Source organism: Petaurus breviceps, unplaced genomic scaffold (genome assembly GCF_028583685.1).
Source record: "Petaurus breviceps papuanus isolate PSGF00001 unplaced genomic scaffold, PetGlider_PUasm1.0 90638, whole genome shotgun sequence".
Classification (NCBI taxonomy): Eukaryota; Metazoa; Chordata; class Mammalia; order Diprotodontia; family Petauridae; genus Petaurus; species Petaurus breviceps.
The window spans coordinates 1,218,505-1,237,737 of NW_027187295.1; the positions used below are offsets into that span (position 1 = coordinate 1,218,505).

General features: G+C 36.5%; 1 pseudogene; it reads right to left on the reverse strand.

Moving 5' to 3' along the window:
• Nucleotides 1-15,581, reverse strand: part of LOC138143303 (eukaryotic translation initiation factor 4B pseudogene) — a 72,363-nt pseudogene extending 56,782 nt beyond the window's left edge.
• Between the last annotated feature and the right edge of the window lie 3,652 nt (nucleotides 15,582-19,233).

The following is a 19,233-nucleotide window of genomic DNA, read 5'->3' on the forward strand; positions in this document are numbered from 1 at the left end:
CCCTCCACTACCCCTTCATAGGAATGCATGCAATTGGATATAGGGTATATACATGCACAATACTATTAGACCTATTTCCACATTAGTCATGTTGTGAAGTTAAAATGAGAACAAAGGGGGAAAACAAAAAGAAAAAAAGAGTATACTTGGATTTGTTTTCAGATTCTACACAGTGGTGCTGTTACTGTGTACAGTGCACCCTTGGTTCTGCTTATTTCACTCAGCATAAGTTCCTGTAAGTTCAGGTATTTCATATAGTACAAGAATATTCCATTACATTAATATATGACTTATTTTCAGTCATTCCTCAGTTGATAAGCATACTCTCAATTTCCAATTCTTTGCCAACACAAAAAGAATTTATATAAATATTTTTGTGTAAATAAATCTTTTTCCCTTCTTAAAATTTTCTTTGGGATATAAAACTAGTAGTGGTATAGCTGGATAAACAGGTATGCGCAGTTTGTTTTTCTTTTGGCATAGTTCCAACTTGCTTTCCAGAATGGTTAGATCAGTTCACAACTCCACCAAGAATGCATGTGTTCCAATTTTACCACATCTTTTCAAACATTTATGATTTTCCTTTATTTTATCATATTAGCCAATCATACAGGTGTAAGGTGGTACCTCAGATTTATCTTATTTTGCATTTACCTAATCAATAGTGATGTAGAACAAATTTTTTTTTCCTACAACAATAGACAGCGTTTATTTCTTCATCTGAAAACTGCCTGTAAATATCCTTTGACCATTTATAAGTTCAGGAATGATTAGTATTCATATAAATTTGACTCATTTCTCTATATATTTAAGAAATGAGGTCTTTGTTTGAGACACTGGTTGTAAAAATAGTTTCCCAGCTATCTGCTTCCACTTCTTATCTGGGTTGCATTGGTTTTGTTTCTGCAAAACCTTTTTAATTTAATACAATCAAAATTATCCATTTTGCATTTTATAATGTTCTCTATCTCTTCTCTACACATAAATTCTTCCCTTCTCCACAGATCTGAGAGATAAACTATTCCTTGCTCTCCTATTTTGCTTATGGTATCAGTCTTTATGTATAAATCATGTACCGATTTTGAACTTGTCTTGGTATACAGTGTAAAATGTTGGTCTATGCCTAGTTTCTGCCATAATATTTTCTAGTTTTTCCAGCAGTTTTTGTCAAAGAGTGGGTTCTTTTCATAGAATCTGTAGTCTTTGGGCTTATCAAATAGTGGATTTGTAATTGTAGTCATTGACTACAGTTTTTTTTTTCTGTTACTAACCTATTCCATTGTTCTACCATTCTTTTTCTTAGCCAGTACCAAATGATTTCTGCTTTAAAATACAGTTTTAAATCTCTTATGACTAGGTCACCTTCCCATGCATTTATTTTCCCTTAATTCCTTTAATAATCTTGATCTTTTTTTTCTTACAGATAAATTTTGTCATTATTTTTCTAGTTCTATAAATTAATTTTTGGTAGTATGTTTGATATGACACTGAATAAGTAAATCAATTTATATAGAATTGTAATTTTTATTATATTGGTTCTGCCTACCCATGAGCAACTGATATTTCTCAGGTTTTTGGATCTGACTTTGTATGAATAGTGTTTTATAATTGTGTTCATATAGCTCTTGAGTTTTTCTTGGCAAGTAGACTCTCAAATATTTTATGTTGCTCACAGTTATTTTAAATGGTATTTCCCTTTGTATCTCTTGCTGTTGAGCCTTGTTAGTAATATATAGAAATGCCAATGATTTTGTTAGTCTATTTTATACCTTGCAACTTTGTTAAAGTTGTTAGTTGTTTCAAGGAGTTTTTAGTTGATTCTCTAAGTATCTCTAAATATGCCTTCATATTTTATGCAAAGAGTGATAGTTTTGTTTCCTCCTTGTGTAGTCTAATTCCTTGAATTTCTCTTTCTTCTCTTATTGCTAAAGCCAAAATTAATCTAGTACAACATTGAATAAAAGTGGTGAAAATTGACATCCTTGACTGGCCTTTGATTTTATTTGGAAAGTGTCTAGCTTATGTTCATTAAATATAATGCTTGCTAATGGCTTTAGATGGATGGCACTTATCATTTTAAGGAAAACTCCATTTATTCCTTTGCTCTTCAGTGTTCTTAACAGGAATGGCTGTGATATTTTGACAAAAGCATTTTCTGCATCCATTAACATAATCATACATTATCTATTAGTATTGTTATTGATAAGGCAATTGTGTTGATAATTTTCCTAATATTAAACCAGCCCTGCATTCCTGATATTACCCTTGAGATAAATTACTGTCATCTATTTGTCAATATTTAACTTAAAACTTTTGCATCAATATTCAATAGGGAAGTTGGTCTATAATTTTCTTTATCTGTTTTGGTTCTTTCTGATTTAGATATCAGTAAAATATTTGAATAATAAAAAATAATTTGGTAGGACTTCACCTGTTTTCAAATAGTTACATAATATTGGAAATATTTGTTCTATAAAAGATTTGTAGAATTCACTTGTGAATCCATCTGACCTTGAAGATTTTTTCTTAAGGAATTCATTGATTTTTTGTTCAATTTCTTTTTCTGAAATGAGGTTATTGAACTATTTTCTTTTCTCATCCATTAATCTGGGGAATTTATATTTTTTTTAAATTTTCAGCCATTTCACTGAGAAAGATTTATTGGCATAAATTAGGTAAAATAGCTCCTGATTATTGATTTAATTTGCTTTTCATTGGTGGTGAATACACCTTTTTCACTTTTGATATTGGTAATTTGTTTTTTTTTCTTTCTTCTTTTTAACCAAATTAATTGAAATTGTATGTATTATGTTGTTTTTTCACAAAATAAGGTCTACTTTTTCTTTAATAGTTAAAGAGTTTTCTTAATTTTGGTTCTATTAATGTCTCTTTTGGTTCTCAAAGTTTCTAATTTTATATTTTATTGGGGATTAATTTTTTTAGCTTTTTATTTGCAGGCCCAATTCATTAATCTCATCATTCTCTATTTTATTCATGTAAACATTCAGAGATGTAAAATTTCCCCTAAGGACTGCTTTGGCTGTAAACTATATGTTTTGTTATATTGTCTCATTGTTGTAATTCTCTTGTGTGAAGTTATAGATTATTTTATGATTTCTTGTTTTAACCACCATTCTTTCTTTGGGGGGGGTATTTGTTTTTTTTTATTTTTACTCTTTTTTATTTTTTAGTTTACACCATTTCCACAAGATTTTGGGTTGCAAATTTTCTCCTCATTTATCGCCTACCCACCACTCCAAAACAGCAGCCCACTGAATATCCCCTCACCCAACCTGCTTTTTCCCATATCTTCCCCCATTGCCCCTCCAACTTTCCAGTAAGGCACTGTGGAACTCTATGCCCCAGTCTTATTTCCCACTTACATAGAAAATTATATATATCAACATTTGATTATAAAACATTGAATTCCAGATTCTTTCCCTTCCTCCCTCGTCACCCACCATTACTGGGAAGATGAGCAATTCAATGTAGGTTGTACAATTTTAGCTATGGAAAACATTTTCATAGTGATATTTGTGAAGCACTGACTATATTTCCCTCCATCCTATCACACCCACCACTTGTTCTATTCTTTACTTTGATCCTGTGCCTTCTCAAAAGTGGGTACTTTCAACTTCCCATCCTCCCAGAATGCCCTCTTTCCATCAACCCCCCTGTCATCCTCTTCCCCCTTACTCTCCTGTAGGATGAGATACCCTATTTAGTGTTCATATCATTCCCTCCCTAAGTCAAATTCAATGAGAATAAGGTTGACTCATTCCCTTTTGCCTTCTTGTTCTTCCCCTCCATTCTAAAAGTTTTCCCTTGCCTCTTCTATATGAGATAATTTACCCAATTCTGAATCTCCCCATCTTCTCTCATTGTATTCCTCTCTCACCTCTTAATTTCTCCTTTTAGGTATTATCACATCCTATTAATTTGGTCCTGTGACCTCTATATATACCAGTGCCACATATATACACAAATTCACATATGTATTCATATACCCGTATACCCTCCTATATAGACATATATATATATATATATATATGTGTGTGTGTGTGTGTACGTATGTATGTATGTGAATACACACATACATTTCTATTTGGTTCAACTATTCTCATACTAAGAAAAGTTTTATAAGTTACAATTATCATTTTTCCATGTAGTAATGTAAATAGTTCAACATTGATAAGTTCCTTATGATTTCTTTTCCTTATTTAGCATCTCATGCTTCTCTTGCTTCTTGTATCTGAATGTCAAATTTTGTATTCAACTCTGCTTTTTTCATCAAGAATGCTTGAAAATCATCTATTCCATTGAATGAACATATTTTCTCCTGAAACATGATATTCAGTTTTGCCAGGGAGGTGATTCTTGGTTTTAATCTCAGCTGCTTTGCTCTCTAGATTATCGTATTCCAATCCCTTTGATTCCTCAGTGTAGATGCTGCCAGATCTGGGTTATCCTGTTTATGTTTTCACAATATTCAAATTGCTCCTTCCTGGCTGCTTGTAATATTTTCTTCTTGATCTGGGAATTCCTGAACCTGACTATAATATACCTAGGAGATTTTGTTTTCAGATCATTTTCAGGAGGTGATTGGTGGATTCTTTCAACCTCTATTTTGCCCTCTCATTCTAAATTATTAGGGCAATTTTCCATGACAATTTCTTGAAGAATGATGTCTACATTCTTTTTTTTTATCATGGTGTTAAGGTTGACCAATAATTTTTAAACTATCTTTCCTGGATCTATTTTCCCTGTCAGTGGTTTTTCCAATGAAGTATTTCATATTGCTTCCTTTTTTTTTCATTTGTTTGGATCTGTTTAATAGTATCTTGATTTCTCATAAAATCACTAGCTTCTATTTGCTCCAATCTAATTCTGAAGGAATGATTCTCTGCAGAGAGCTTTTGAGATTCTTTTTTTCCATCGGGCCAGTTCACCTTTTTAAGGCATTATGCTCCTCATTGGCTTTTTGGGCCTCTTATGCCATTTGAGTTAGTCAATTTTTTAAGGTTTTATTTTCTTCAGTCAGGTTGTTAACTCTCATTTCATGATTTTCTTGCATCATTCTCATTTCTCTTCCCAATTGTTCCTCCATTTCTCTTATTTGGTTTTCAAAATACTTCTTAAGCTACTCTATGGCCTGTAACCAGCTCATATTTTTCTTGTAAGCTTTTAGTGCAGGAGTTCTGACTTCATTGTCTTCCTCCTGTTGCATGTTTTGATCCTTTTAGTCCCCCAAATAGTAGTCTAATGTGTGATTGCTCTGCTTGCTTTGCTCCCTTTGCTTGCTCATGTTGCAACTATATTACTTGAGTTTTGAGCTTTTTGCCACAGTAGAACTCTGGTACCAGAGAGAGGAGCTTTGTTCCAAATCACTGGGGTTTTCTCAGATGCTGGAGCTATTAATTGGGCACTTTCTGTGAAGACTCCACACACTCTGGCATACTGGTCATGCATGCCAGGACCTCCACCCTAGACTGCAATCCCAATCCAACCAGGTTAAAACAAGAGGGATTACCTCTCAGACTAGGTGCTTGGTCCCCCTACAATCTTCAGGCCAGGAGCTCTGAAGTAACCAAGAGGCAGTGGCTGTATGGTCATGGCACCCCAGCTGCTTCTCCCTCCATGGGATAAAGGCTGGACCATTATCCTGAGCTCCCAATTCCCCCCCCCAAAAAAGCATCTCTCCATGCTGCACTGAACTCTCACTTTGTCTTTAGCATCTATGGGTTGATAATTCTGGAAAATGTCACAGCTGCTGGTGATGTGAAGTCCCTGCAGCCAGGGGCTGGCTGTGGCCACCCTGATGCTAAAACCTCTGGCTCATGGGGGGCTGAGCTTGGCCCCCACAGTGCTGTGCTTGCCTTTTCTTGCTGACCTGCCAGACTATCTTCAGTGGAAAGTTAGATTCTCTCTATCATTTTGTGGGTTCTGTAGCTCCAAAGTTTGTTTCAAGTCATTTTTTTTACATAAATTGGAGAAGGTGGGAAGAGGAGCCAGGCAGAAGTCCTGTTTCTTCTCCACCATCTTGACTCTGCCCCTAACCACTTATTCTTTAGCATTAGCTTATTTAATTTCCAATTTATTTTAGTTTATTTTTCCATGACTATTTATTACACATAATTTTCATTTCATCATGATGTAAAAGTATGCATTTTATACTTCTGACTTTCTGTACTGGATTATGAGCTTTTTATACCCTACTATATGGTGACTTTTTATGTAGGTGCCATGTATTCCTGAGAAATGTTGTATTCCTTTCTATCCCCATTCAGTTTTCTCCAGAGTTCTACCCTATCTAACTTTTCTAAAATTATATTCATCTCCTTAAATTCTTTCTTGTTTATTTTGTGGTTAGATTTATCTAGTTCTGAGAGAGGGTGGTTGAAATTCCACACTAGTATACTTTGATGTCTATTTCTTCCTGTAACTCACTTAACTTTTCTTGTAAGAATTTGGAAGCAATACCACTTGGTGCATATATGTTTAGTATTGATATTACTTTAATGTTTATAAAACAACTTCCTGAACTGTGGACCATGATCCCTTATGAAGTCATGAAATATTTGACATTAAAATATTTTTGAATATTTATTCATCAAAATAAATTAAAAATCAAATACTTAATATATTCAAGGTTTGCTTGCAGCTCTGCCCCATTATTATGCAACTTCACTGCAACCTTGGTTCTGAACACAAAGTGTGGGCATTTTCTACTGCATATACCCCCAGGCCACATACCGTAAATGAATACTGCCCACAAAATCAAAATATAAAAATGTTTCTTAAGTTGAAAATTTTTTAAGAAGCCTTGGTCTTTGATAATTTATGTATACTTTCCTTATCTCACTTAATTAGATTCATTGTTGCTTTTGCTTTATCTGACATCAGGGTTTCTACTCCTGCTTTTCTTTTTTCTTTCTTCATTTATTTATTTTTCAGCTTTCAACATTCATTTCCCCAAGATTTGAGTTACAAAATTTTTCCCCATCTCTCCCCTACCAACCACCCCAAGATAGCAAGCATTCTGAATACCCCTTGTCACAATCTGTTATTTCTAATGTCTTACCCCTCCAGCCTCACATTACTGTCCTGCAGGGCAAGATGGATTTCTGTACCCCATTGGCTGTATATGTTATTTCCCTATAGCACATAAAAAACAATTTTTAACATTTGTTTTTAAACATTGAATTTCAGATTCTTTTCCTTCTTCCCTCCTCACCAACTCCTACTGGGAAGACAAGAAATTTAATATAGGTTTTTCATGTGTAGTTATGCTAAACATTTCCATAGTAGTTATATTGTGAAAGACTAACTATACTTCCCTTCATCCTATCCCATCCCCCACTTATTCTATTTTCTACTTTGACCCTGTCCCTTTTCAAAAGTGTTTGATTCTAACTACTCTCTCCTCCACTATGCGCTCTCTTCTATCTCCCCCCCCCCCTTATCTCCTTCACCTCTACTTTCCTGGAGGGTAAAATAACCAATTGAGTGTGTATGTTATTCCATCCTTGAATGAAATCCAATAAGAGAAAGGTTGATTCATTCCCTTTCACCTTTCTGCTCTTCCCCTCCATTGTAAAAGTTTTCTCTTGCCTCTTTTATGTGAGACAATTTACCCACTTCTATTTTTCCCTTTGACCCTCTTCCAATATATTCCTCTCTCAACTCTTAATTTTATTTTCAGATATCCTCCCTTCATATTCTACTCATCCTTTTCCCTCTGTCTATGTATACATGTACATACTTACACATAGGCACACATATGCACAGATATACCTTCCTATGCATACATACATATGTATACATATATGCATATATAACCTTCAACTATCCTCATACTGAGAAAAGTCTCATGAGTTACAATTTTAATTTTTCCATATAATGATGTAAATAGCTCAACTTTAACAAATTCATTATGATTTATTTTCCTGTTTACTTTCTCATGCTTCTCTTGATTCTTGTATTATAGAGCCACATTTTATGTTCAATTCTGGTCTTATCATCAAGAATGCTTGAAAGTCCTCTTTTTCATTGAATATCCATATTTTCCCCTGAAACATTGTAATCAGTTTTACTGGGTAGGTGATTCTTGGTTTTTTCTCCCAGCTCCTTTGACCTCCAGAATATAATATTCCAAGCCCTTTGATCCCTTAGTGTAGAAGCAGCTAGATCTTGTGTTATCCTGATTATGTTTCCACAATACTCAAATTGTTTCTTCCTGACTGCTTGTAATATTTTCTCCTTGACTTGAGAGCTCTGGAATTTTGCTATAATATTCCTAGGAGATTTCTTTTGGAGATTCTTTCAAGAGGTTATTGGTGGATTTTTTTTCCATTTCTATTTTGCCCACTGGCTCTAGAATGTCAGGACAATTTTCCTTGATAAATTCTTGAAAGATGGTGTCTAGGCTCTTTTTTGATCATGGCTTTCAGGTAGCCCAATAATTTTTAAATTATTTCTCCTAGGTCTATTTTCTAGGTCAGCGTTTTTCTCCAATGATATGGTTCACATTACCTTTTATTTTTTCATTTGTTTGGATCTGCTTTATATTATCTTGATTTATCACAAAGTCATTGACTTTTATTTGATCCAATATAATTTTGAAGCAATTATTTTCTTCAGTGGGTTTTTGAAATTCCTTTTCCATCTGGCCAAATCAGCTTTTTAAGTCATTCTTCTCATTGGCTTTATGGACATCTTTTACCATTTTACATAGTCTATTTTTTAAGATTTTATTTTCTTCAGTCAGGTTTTTGACTAATTTTTCATGATTTTTTTTGCATCATTTTCATTTATCTTCCCATTTTCTCCCTATTTATCTTACTTGATTTTCAAAATCCTTCTTGAACTCTTCCATGGCATGCGACCAATTCATATTTTTCTTTGAGACTTTTGTTGTAGGAATTCTGACTTTGTTGTCTTCTTTTCCTTCTTTGTTTTGATCCTCTTTGTTCCAAAAAAGGATTCTATAGTCTGATTGCACTTCCTCTGTTTCTTCTTCTTGCCAGCCAATTACTTTACTTGAGAGCTCTTTACCACAGTACAACTCTGATTCCAGAGTGGAGAGTGCTGTGACCCAAATTTCTGGGGCTTTGTGAACTGTTTTCAGAATTTTATTCCAGCCACCTGCCTCAGAATTGTGAGGAGGGCTTTTTTACCACAGCCCCAATAAGTTTTGCCACACAGGCACTCATCATCCCAGGACCACCACCCTAGAATGCAACCAAGATCTCAGCAGGACAAAGCAAGAGAATGCTGCCTCAGTGCCAGCAGAGAGATAATTGCAAATTCCCTCTGAATGGACACTTGGTCCCCCTTTTATCTGTAACCCTGGAGCTGGAAGGAGCTGCAGCAGCAGCAGAAATGGCAGCCACCTTCACCTCTGCTGCCCTGGTGGCAGGAATCAAACTGTGCTCTTCTCTCAGTCACAATCAACAGGGTTCCCCACTGACCTTTTACTTATTCTTTGTCATTTATGGGTTGAGAAGTCTGGAAACCACCAAAGCTGCCAGTGATTCACTCTCCTGAATCCTGCTCCAGCCAGTCGGTGCCTTAGGTTTGGGCTTCCTGGGTCTGGGCCAGCATGGCTCATTCAGGACTGCACTCTGCTCCTAGCTGGGTCTGGTAGACCCTTCCTGTTGACCTACCAGGCTGCTCTCAGTGGGAGATTTGTTTCACTCTCTCACTTTGTTGGTTCTATAGCTCTAAAATTTGTTTAGAGTCATATTGTATAGGTATTAGAGGTGGTTGAAACAAGACCCCCAGGAAGTTCATGCTTTTACTCTGCCATCTTGACTCTCCCCTCTCTCCTGCTTTTCTTTACTTCAGCTGAAGCATAATTTATTCTACCTCAGCCTTTCATATTTATTCTGTATGTATCTCTCTGCTTCAAATATTTTTCTTGTAAACAACATATTTTAGGATTATGGTGTTTAATTCACTCTGCTCTCTGCTTCTGTTTTATGTGAGAGTTCATTCCATTCATCTTCATACTTATGATTACTACCTGTGTTTTTCTCTCAATCTATGTCCCCCAGTTTATGCATTGCGTTCTCTTTTCACCCTCTCCCTCCTCAGCCATGCTTTGTTTCTGACCACTCTCTCCTTTATTCTCCCCTCCCTTTTATCAGCTCCTCTTCATTTTCTTTCCCTTTCCCCTTACCCCTTCTTCTTTCCTCTTTTTTTTCCTTGGTTTCTATCCACCCACCCCCATTTTCCCTTTCCTCTTCTTACTTCCCCATAGAGCAAAATAGATTTCTATACCTAACATATTTTGTATGTTTTTTTAATCTTAGAGTCAAATCTGATGAGAAAGTAAGGTTCAAATTGTTTGTCCCCTTCCTTTCTCTCTACTGTGATAGTTCTTTGTATCTCTTCATGTGATGTAACTTACATATTCTGCCTCTCCTTTTCCTCTTCTCTCAGTACATTTCTTTTTTTTCTCACCTCAATCAATTATTTTTATTATCATATGAAAGAAAGTTATACCCAAACCCTCTGTCTATATATACCCCTTCTAATTGCTATAATAAAGATATAGTTCTCAAGAATAATCAGTATCACCTTCACATGAATGGATGTAAACAGTTTAACCTTATTGAATATTGTTTTTTTCCCTTCCCTATTTAGTGTTTTATGCTTCTCTTGAGTCTTGTATTGAAGATTGATTTTTTTCTGTTCAGCTGTGTTTTCTGCCAATGAAGAATGATTAAAAGTCCTCTATTTTATTGAATGTATATCTTCTCCCATGAAAGATTATGCTCAGTTTTCTTGGGTAGTTTTTTCATGGTTGTAATACAACTTCTTTTGCATTCCAGAATATTATATTCTAAGTCCTCAAATCCTTTAATGTAGAAGCTGCTAAATCCTGCATAATTCTGTCTGTGGCTTCACTATATTTATTTTTTTTCTGGCTGTTGCAGTATCTTCTCCTTAAACTTATGATTGCTGAATTTGGTTACAATATTCCCTGTCATTTTCATTTTGGTATTTCTTTCGGAATGGCATCAGTGGATTCTTTCAGTGTCTATTTTGCCCTCTGTTTCTAGGATATTAGGGCAGTTTTCCTTAGTGATTTTTTGAAAGATGCTGTCCAGGCTCTTTTTTTATCATGCTTTTAATGCAGTCCAATAATTTTAAAATTATCTCTGTTGTATCTGTTTTACATACAGTTGTTTTTCCAGTGAGGTATTTTACAACTTCTATTTTTTCATCCTTTTGATTTTGACTGATTCTTGATGTCTCATAGAAGCATTAGCTTTCACTTACCCAATTGTAATTTTTAAGGAATTATTTTCTTCAAACAGTTTTGTAGCTTTTTTTTTTCCATTTGGCTAACTTTCCTTTTTAAGGAGCTGTTTTCTTCGGTCAAATTTTGTCTTTCCTTTTATAAAACGTTAACACTCTTTTGCATACCTGTCATTTCTTTCTCTGATTTTTTTCTACTTCTTTTATCTGATTTTTAAATCTTTCTTGAGTTCTTCCAAGAAGACTTTTTGTGCTTGAGGGCAATTCATATTCCCCCTTTAAGTTTCTGATAGAAGTATATGGAAAATATTTTCCTTTTCTGAGTGTGTGTTCTGATGTAACCTGTTGTCATAGAAGCTCTCTATTGTCAAGGTTCATTTTTGCTCCCTGGTCATGTCTTTTTGGGTGGCTTCTTTTCTGTATTTTAAAGTCCTGCTGCCCTGGTGCAGCATAGGAGGCACTGTCCCAAACTTTCTTATGCTATGGGGCCAGGGACCTGGTATCTGATGTTGTGTGCTGGGCCGAAGATGCTCACAGCTGGAGGCTGTATGGGTTTAGCAGCTTACCTCTTGCTGAGATGGGGTCCTAGTTTTGGTGTCTGGCATGTGCTGATGCCAAGTGGGGTTTTTCTGCATTTCCACAGGTCTGCATTTAAGCAAATGGAGATCTGACCCTTGGAAGATGATTTTTCCACCTGGCCTGCTCTGAAGCACCTGGAGGTCAGGGAGCTGGATGGTGCTTGACACTCCCGGGCTGTGCTGAAGCAAGTGGAGGTCTGGCTAATCTGCCCTCCATGCATTGTGCTGAAGCATAGGCAATCTAGCTGCTGGAGGATTCCTGCTTGCCCAGTGTTGCACTGCTATGTGTGTTAGTTCTTTGAACTGCTTTCTGCAAATTTTCCTAAGCTGCAAGAGGGTATGTGGGAGGTCCTAGTGTTGGCATTTCCCTGCTCCTCCACCATGATGCTCAGTATCTCCTTCTAGTTTTCTGAGGTGGGGATTACTGTTGGCTTGCTGAAATGCTTTCTCACTGGACTGCACTCTCCTTTTACCCGAATGACATCCACCTTTTTTGACACCCCAAACTAAAAGACTGCTGCACCCTATCTTCCCACTGGTTCCACTCTTTAGAATTGTTCAAGGTTGCTATTTTATGGTTGCTTGGTTGCTTGGAGGTGAATATACAAGAGGAACAGCAATTTGTTGTTTTCTCTGCCCTCTTGGTTCCTGGAAGTCAAAGCAACTGCTTACAAAGTAGAATTAATGAAATGAAAAAGAAGATGGAAAAGTCCTCTGAAGAAAACATTGTCTGAAAAAGTCCAATTAGTGAAATAGAAAATAAATTACAAAAACTAATTGAGGAAAACAATCGATTCTCACTTTTAAGAATCGGATAAGTAAAAGATAATTACTCTATGAGATATCAAGAATCAATGAAACAAATTCAAAAGAATGAAAAAAATGAAAGAAAATATAAAAAAAAACTTCCTGGGGAAAAACAATTGACTTGGAAAATAGATTTAGGAGAGACAATATCAGAATCATTGAAATATCTGAAAGTAACAATCAAATGAAGCACCTGGACACTAGACAGCATCTTTCAAGAAATTATCATGGAAAACTGCCCTGATGTCCTGGAACAAGAAGGAAAAATGGGCATTGAAAGAATATACCAATAGTTTCAGCAAAATTTTCCCAAAATAAAAACCCCAAGGAACTTTTTAGATGAATTGGAAAGTTATCAGTTCAAAGAAAAAGTAATGCAAGTGGAAAGAAAGAGATAATTCAAATATCAGATAATCAAAACCAAGATCAGAAAGAACTGGCAACTGCAACAATAAAGTAGGTGAGGTTATGGAACATAATATTTCTGGAGGGCATTGGAGCTAGGACTACAACCAAGAATCACATACAAGTGAAATTAAGCATAAGACATCAAGGAAAATAATGGTCATTCAATGATAAAGACATACTTCAAGCCTTCATCAGGGAAAGACTAGAAATATATTTAAAAATTGTCCCTCAATATCAAAACCCAAAAGAAGCATAAACAGGTAAAAAGGGAAAAGGATATATAAGGGCTTCAGTATAACCAAACTCTTTATATCCCTACACAGGAAGATGATATTTTAAACTCTTAAAGTTGTATCACTAATAGTCTATATAGAAGGAATATATGTAGCCAGAGAATATAGGCATAAGGTGAATTTGAGGGAATGAATTTTTTTTTAATAAGGGATAAGAAAGAGGAGAGTAAAGGGTGCATAAGAAAACGAGAGGGAGAATGGGGTAGATTATCTGACATGAAAAGCTGAGAAAGACCTATTACAATGGAGGGAAAGATGGAAGTTTGGGTGATTGCCATTGCTTTATTTTACTCTCATTGATCTTTGCTCTCCTTAGTGACTCAAAGAGGGAGTAATATGCACAATTAGTTGAGTATAGAAGTCTCTATTATCTGACAGGGAAGTGAGAGGGGAGGAAATTATTAAGTAAAGGGGAGGAGCTGACATAAGGGAGGGTAGATCACAGGAAGTGGTAGACAGAAGCAAAACATTGGTGAGGAAGGAAAGGGTGAAAGGAAAGAGAGGACAAACAGGAGGGATAATAGGATGGAGGGAAATATATAGGTAGTAATTATAACTGTGAATGTGAATGGAATGAATACTCCCCTAAAGTGGAAGTGAAAAGCTGAGTAGATAAAAAAAAAAACAGAATCCTACAATATGTTGCTTACAAGAAACACACCTGAAACAGACGGACACACACAGAACAAAAGTAAGGTGATAGAGCATAAATGGTTATGCTTCAACTGAAGGAAAAAAAACAGCAGTGGTAACAATTCTGAGGTCAGACAAGGCAAAAACAAAAAGAGATCTAATTAAATGAGACAAGGAACAGGGCAGTGATGTGGTACAGTGAATAGAGCACTAGCCCTGGTGTCAGGAAGCCCTGAGTTCAAATCCAACCCCAGATACTTGACACAATTATTAACTCTGTGACCTTGGGCAAGACACTTAACCCCAATTGCCTTGTCTTCCCCCTACAAAAAAAAAAAAAACAGATAAGGAAGGAAACTACATCTTGCTGAAAGAAGAGCAAGGAATAGTCTATTGTCAGATTTATGGAAAGGGGAAGAATTCATGACCAAACAAAAGATAGAGAACATTATTAAATGTAGAATAGGCTATTTTAATGAGAGTAAATTGAAAAGTTTTTGTACAAACAAAACCAATGCAACCGAGATTACAAGGAAAGCAGAAAGCTAGGAAACAATATTTGCAGCAAGTGTCTGTGATAAAGGTGTTAATCCTCAAGTATACAGACAACTGAGTCAAATTTATGAGAAAGCAAACTATTTCCCAATTGACAAATGGTTGAAGGATATGAAAAATTTTCAAATAAAGAAATAAAACATTTCTATAGGTATATGAAAAAGTGCTCTAAATAAATTTTGATTTAGAGAAATCAAATTAAAACAATTCTGAAATACTACCTCACAACTATCCAATTGACTAACATGACAAAAATAGAAAAATGATAAATGTTGAAGAGGATATGGAAAATTGGGTAGCTATTGCAATGTTGGCATAGTTGTGAACTGATTCACCCATTCTAGACAGCAATTTCAGATTATTTTCCCTGAAGGCAAGCAAGCGACTATGGCTGTATTCCAAAAAGAACATAAAAAGTGAGAAGAGAATAGGGAACCATGATGGCAGAGTAGAAGCATGACCTCCAAGCAGCTCCGGCTTCCACCTTCCCCAAAAATTGTAAAAAGGGGACTCTGATCAAACTTTGGAACTACAGAACTCACAAAATGACACAAAATGAGAAGATAAGGTCCCACTGAGGACAGCCTGACAGGCCTGCAGGAATCAGACAGCGCAGTGCTCTGGGAGTCAAGCCCAGGCCCACCATGAGCTGGAGGTTTTAGCCCCAGGGTGGCACTGACAAGCCTCTGGCTGGAGGGACTCCAAATCATCAGCAGCTGTGGCCATTTCCAGAATTATCAACACACAGATGCCAAGGAGAAAGTGAGAGGTCAGTGCAGTCAGGACTTTGGGACCCAGTAAGTGGCAGTACATCAGCTTTTGCCCCCAGGGTGAGAAGCCGCTGAGACACCAGCACAGCCAGCCAGTGCCACATGGTAGGTTCACCTGCTGGCCTGCAGAGTGTAGGGGGACCAAGCACCAGTCTGAAGGCTAATCGCTCTTGCTTTAACGTGCTTAGATCTGGATTGCAGTCTAGGGTAGAGGTCATGGGGCATGTGTCCAGCTTTCCAGAGCCTGTGGAAGGCTCAAAGAGGGCTACCATCTAATACCTCTGGAAGCTGAGAAAACCCCAGTGTTTGGGATGAAAGCTCCCCTGTCTGGTGGCAGAGTCTTACTGTGGCAAAAAGCCCAGTGGTCAAGTGACTGAGGGGCGACATGACCAGGCAAAGGAAACAAAGCAGGCAGAAGATTCCAACATTAGACTTCTATTTTGGGGCCAAAAAGGAGCAAATCATGGAACAAGAGGAAGACAGTGAAGTAAGAACTCCTGCACCAAAAGCTTCAAAGGAAAACACAAGCTGGTTATAGGCCATAGGGGACCTTAAGAAGCAGATAGGAGGAGTGGAGTAAAAATTGGGAAGACAAATGAGAATGATGCAAGAAATTTATGAAATGAGAGTCAACAGCCTGACTGAGGAAAATAATACCTTAAAAAACAGACTAACTCAAATGGCAAAAGAGGCTCAACAAAGCAATGAGGAGAAGAATGCCTTAAAAAGCCGAATTTTTCAGATGGAAAAAAAAATCTCAAAAGCTCAGTGAGGAGAATCATTGCTTCAGAATTAGATTGGAGCAAATGGAAGCTAATGACTTTATGAGAAATCAAGATGCTGTTAAACAGATCCAAACAAATGAAATAATAGAAGGCAATGTGAAATATCTCATGGAAAAACCACTGACCTGGAAAATAGATCCAGGACAGATAATTTAAAAATTATTGGACTACCTGAAAGCCATAATCAAAGCAAGAACCTAGAAATCATCCTCCAGGAAGTTCTCAAAGAAAACTGCCCTGATGTTTTAGAACCAGAGGGCAAAAGAGAAGTTGAAAAAATCCACCAAACACCTCCTGAAAAAGACCCCCAAAAAGAAAACTCTTAGGAATATTATATCCAGGTTCCAGAATTCCCAGATTAAGAGTGGCTAGGTGGTGCAGTGAATAAAGCACCGACCCTGGAGTCAGGAGGACCTGAGTTCAAATCTGGCCTCAGACACTTAACACATAAACTAGCTGTGTGACCTTGGGCAAGCCACTTAACCTTAATTGCCCTCCAAAAAGCAAAAAAAAAAAATTGGGGCGGCCAGGTAGCTCAGAGAGTAAGAGCACCGGCCCCAGTTTCAGGATGACCTGGGGGGTCGAGTCCGGACTCAGATACTTAGCATCACACCCAGAAATAGATGGCCATGTAACCTTGAGCAAGTTACTTAACCCCAATTGCTTTAAAAAAAAAAAGAATTCCCAGATTAAGGAGAGAATATTACAAGCAACCAGGAAGAAACAATTTGAATATTCTGGAAACACAATCAGTATAACCCAGGATCTGGCAGCTTCTACACTGAGGGATCAAAGGGCTTGGAATATGATATTCCGGAGGTCAAAGGAGCTGGGATTAAAACCAAGAATCACTTACCCAGCAAAACTGAATATCATGTTTCAGGGGAAAATATAGTCATTCAGTGGAATAGAGGACTTTCAAACATTCTTGATGAAAAACCCAAAATTGAATAGAAAATTTGTCATTCAGATATAAGAAGCAAGAGAAGCATGAGAAGGTAAACAGGATAAAGAAATCATAAGAAACTTAACAAAGTTGAACTTTTAATATTCCTACATTGAAAAAACATAATTGTAACTTATGAAACTTTTTCTTAGTATGAAAATATTTGAAGGAAATAGAAATTATATATATATATATATATATACACACACATATATATGTCTATATATGAGGGTATATTGGCATATGAATATATATATGTGAATGTGTGTATATGTTTACAGGTATACATAGATAGAGGGCAAAGGACCAATTTAACAGGAAGGGAAGATACTTAAAATGTGAAATTAAGAGGTGAAGAGGAATATAATGAGAGGAGATGGGGAGAAACCAAATGGGGTGAACTATCTCATATAGAAGAGGCAAGGGTTACAATGGAGGGGAAGAATAGGAAGGCAAAAGCAATGGGTCAAGCTTATTCCCATTGAATTTGGTTTGGGGAGGGAATGATATACACACTAAATAGGGTATCTCACTCTATAGGAGAGTAGGGGCAAAGGGGATGAGAGGGAATGCAGGCTGGGGGGTTGTAGCAGCAAGCACCCCAGCGTCCCCAGGGTCGCTGCCACCACAGGTTCTTAGATCTGCTTTGATAAAGGAAAGCAACTCAAAATGGGTTAACAAGCTTACTTTACTCAGTCAAACATATATCTTTTACCTCATTCAGGGGAAAAAGTTCAGCACCCCAAACTTCAGAATATACAGACAGAATTCTCAAGACAGAAACAGATCAAGTAGACAGATTTCCAAACTGTCCATCCATTACATCCATACCAAAGAATATCTGGGTTTCAAAGCCAGGGGGCCCTGGACAACAGCTTCCCAGAGTTTCATCTGTTCAAATCACAGAACACTTCTCAAAGTGAGCACCAAAACAAAGCTACACATCAGGACTTATATAGCCTTCTCCTGGCTCAGAGAATGTAACAACCTTATTGACTCACTGGCCAATCAAGAAATATCTACTGAAAAACAAGCCTCCCACCCCAGGCTCCAGGTGCACTTTAGCCTAGGGGCAGGGAAGTTCTTTAAAATTTATATTCCCATTACAGGGGTAGGGAAGTTGGAAGCACCCACTTTTGAAAAGGGATGGGATCAAAGTAGGGAATAGTACAAGTGGGAGTTGGGATAGGAGGGAGGGAAATATATTCAGTCTTTTACAATATATCTACTATATAAATGTTTTGCATTAGTTACACATGTACAATTTATACTGAACTGCTTATCTTTCCAGTAAGGGTGGGAGACAAGGGAGGAATGGAATGAATCTGGAATTCTGTTTTAAAATCAAATGTCTATATCTATATCTATCTATATATCTATCTATCTATATATGTATATATATACACACATACATACATACATACATATGTATATATATAAGCAAATATGTATATATATATATATGTCTATATACACTATTATTTATACTATTTTACATTTAGTTGGAAATAATATATCAGGCACTGGGGCATAGAGATCCAGTATGCCCTACTGGAAAAGTCGAAATGGGTATGGGAGAAAATATGGGAGAGAGCCGATTGAAGGAGGGGATATCCTCTGGGACTGCTATTTTGGGGTGGTGGGTAGGAGAAAAACAGGTAGAAAATTTGTAACTCCAAATCTGGCGGAAATGAATGATGTGAATCAGAAGTTAATAAAGGATTTTAAAAATGAAAAAAAAAGTGAGAAGAGGACCTACAGGTGCAAAAGTATTTATAGCAGCCTTATTCATGGTGGCAAAATATTGGAAACTGAGGGGATTCCCATCAATTGGGGAATTGCTGAACAGCTGTGGTATATGAATATAATGGAATATTATTGGGCAATTAGAAATTATGAAGAAATAGATTTCAAAAATATTTCAGAGAGATTTGCATAAACCGATGTAAAGCGAAATGAACAGAACCAGGAAAAATGTACACAGTATCAGCACCATCATGTGTTTAACTAAGATCTTCTCAACAACACAATGGGCCAAGACAAATAGAAAGTTCTCAGAAAGGAAAATGCTATCCATATGCAGATAAAGAACTGATGGATTCAGAATGCTTTATCAAAGCATATATGTTTTCACGTCCTTTCTTCTTTCTTATGGTTTATTACATTTTGAACTGTTTCGTTATCCCACAACTG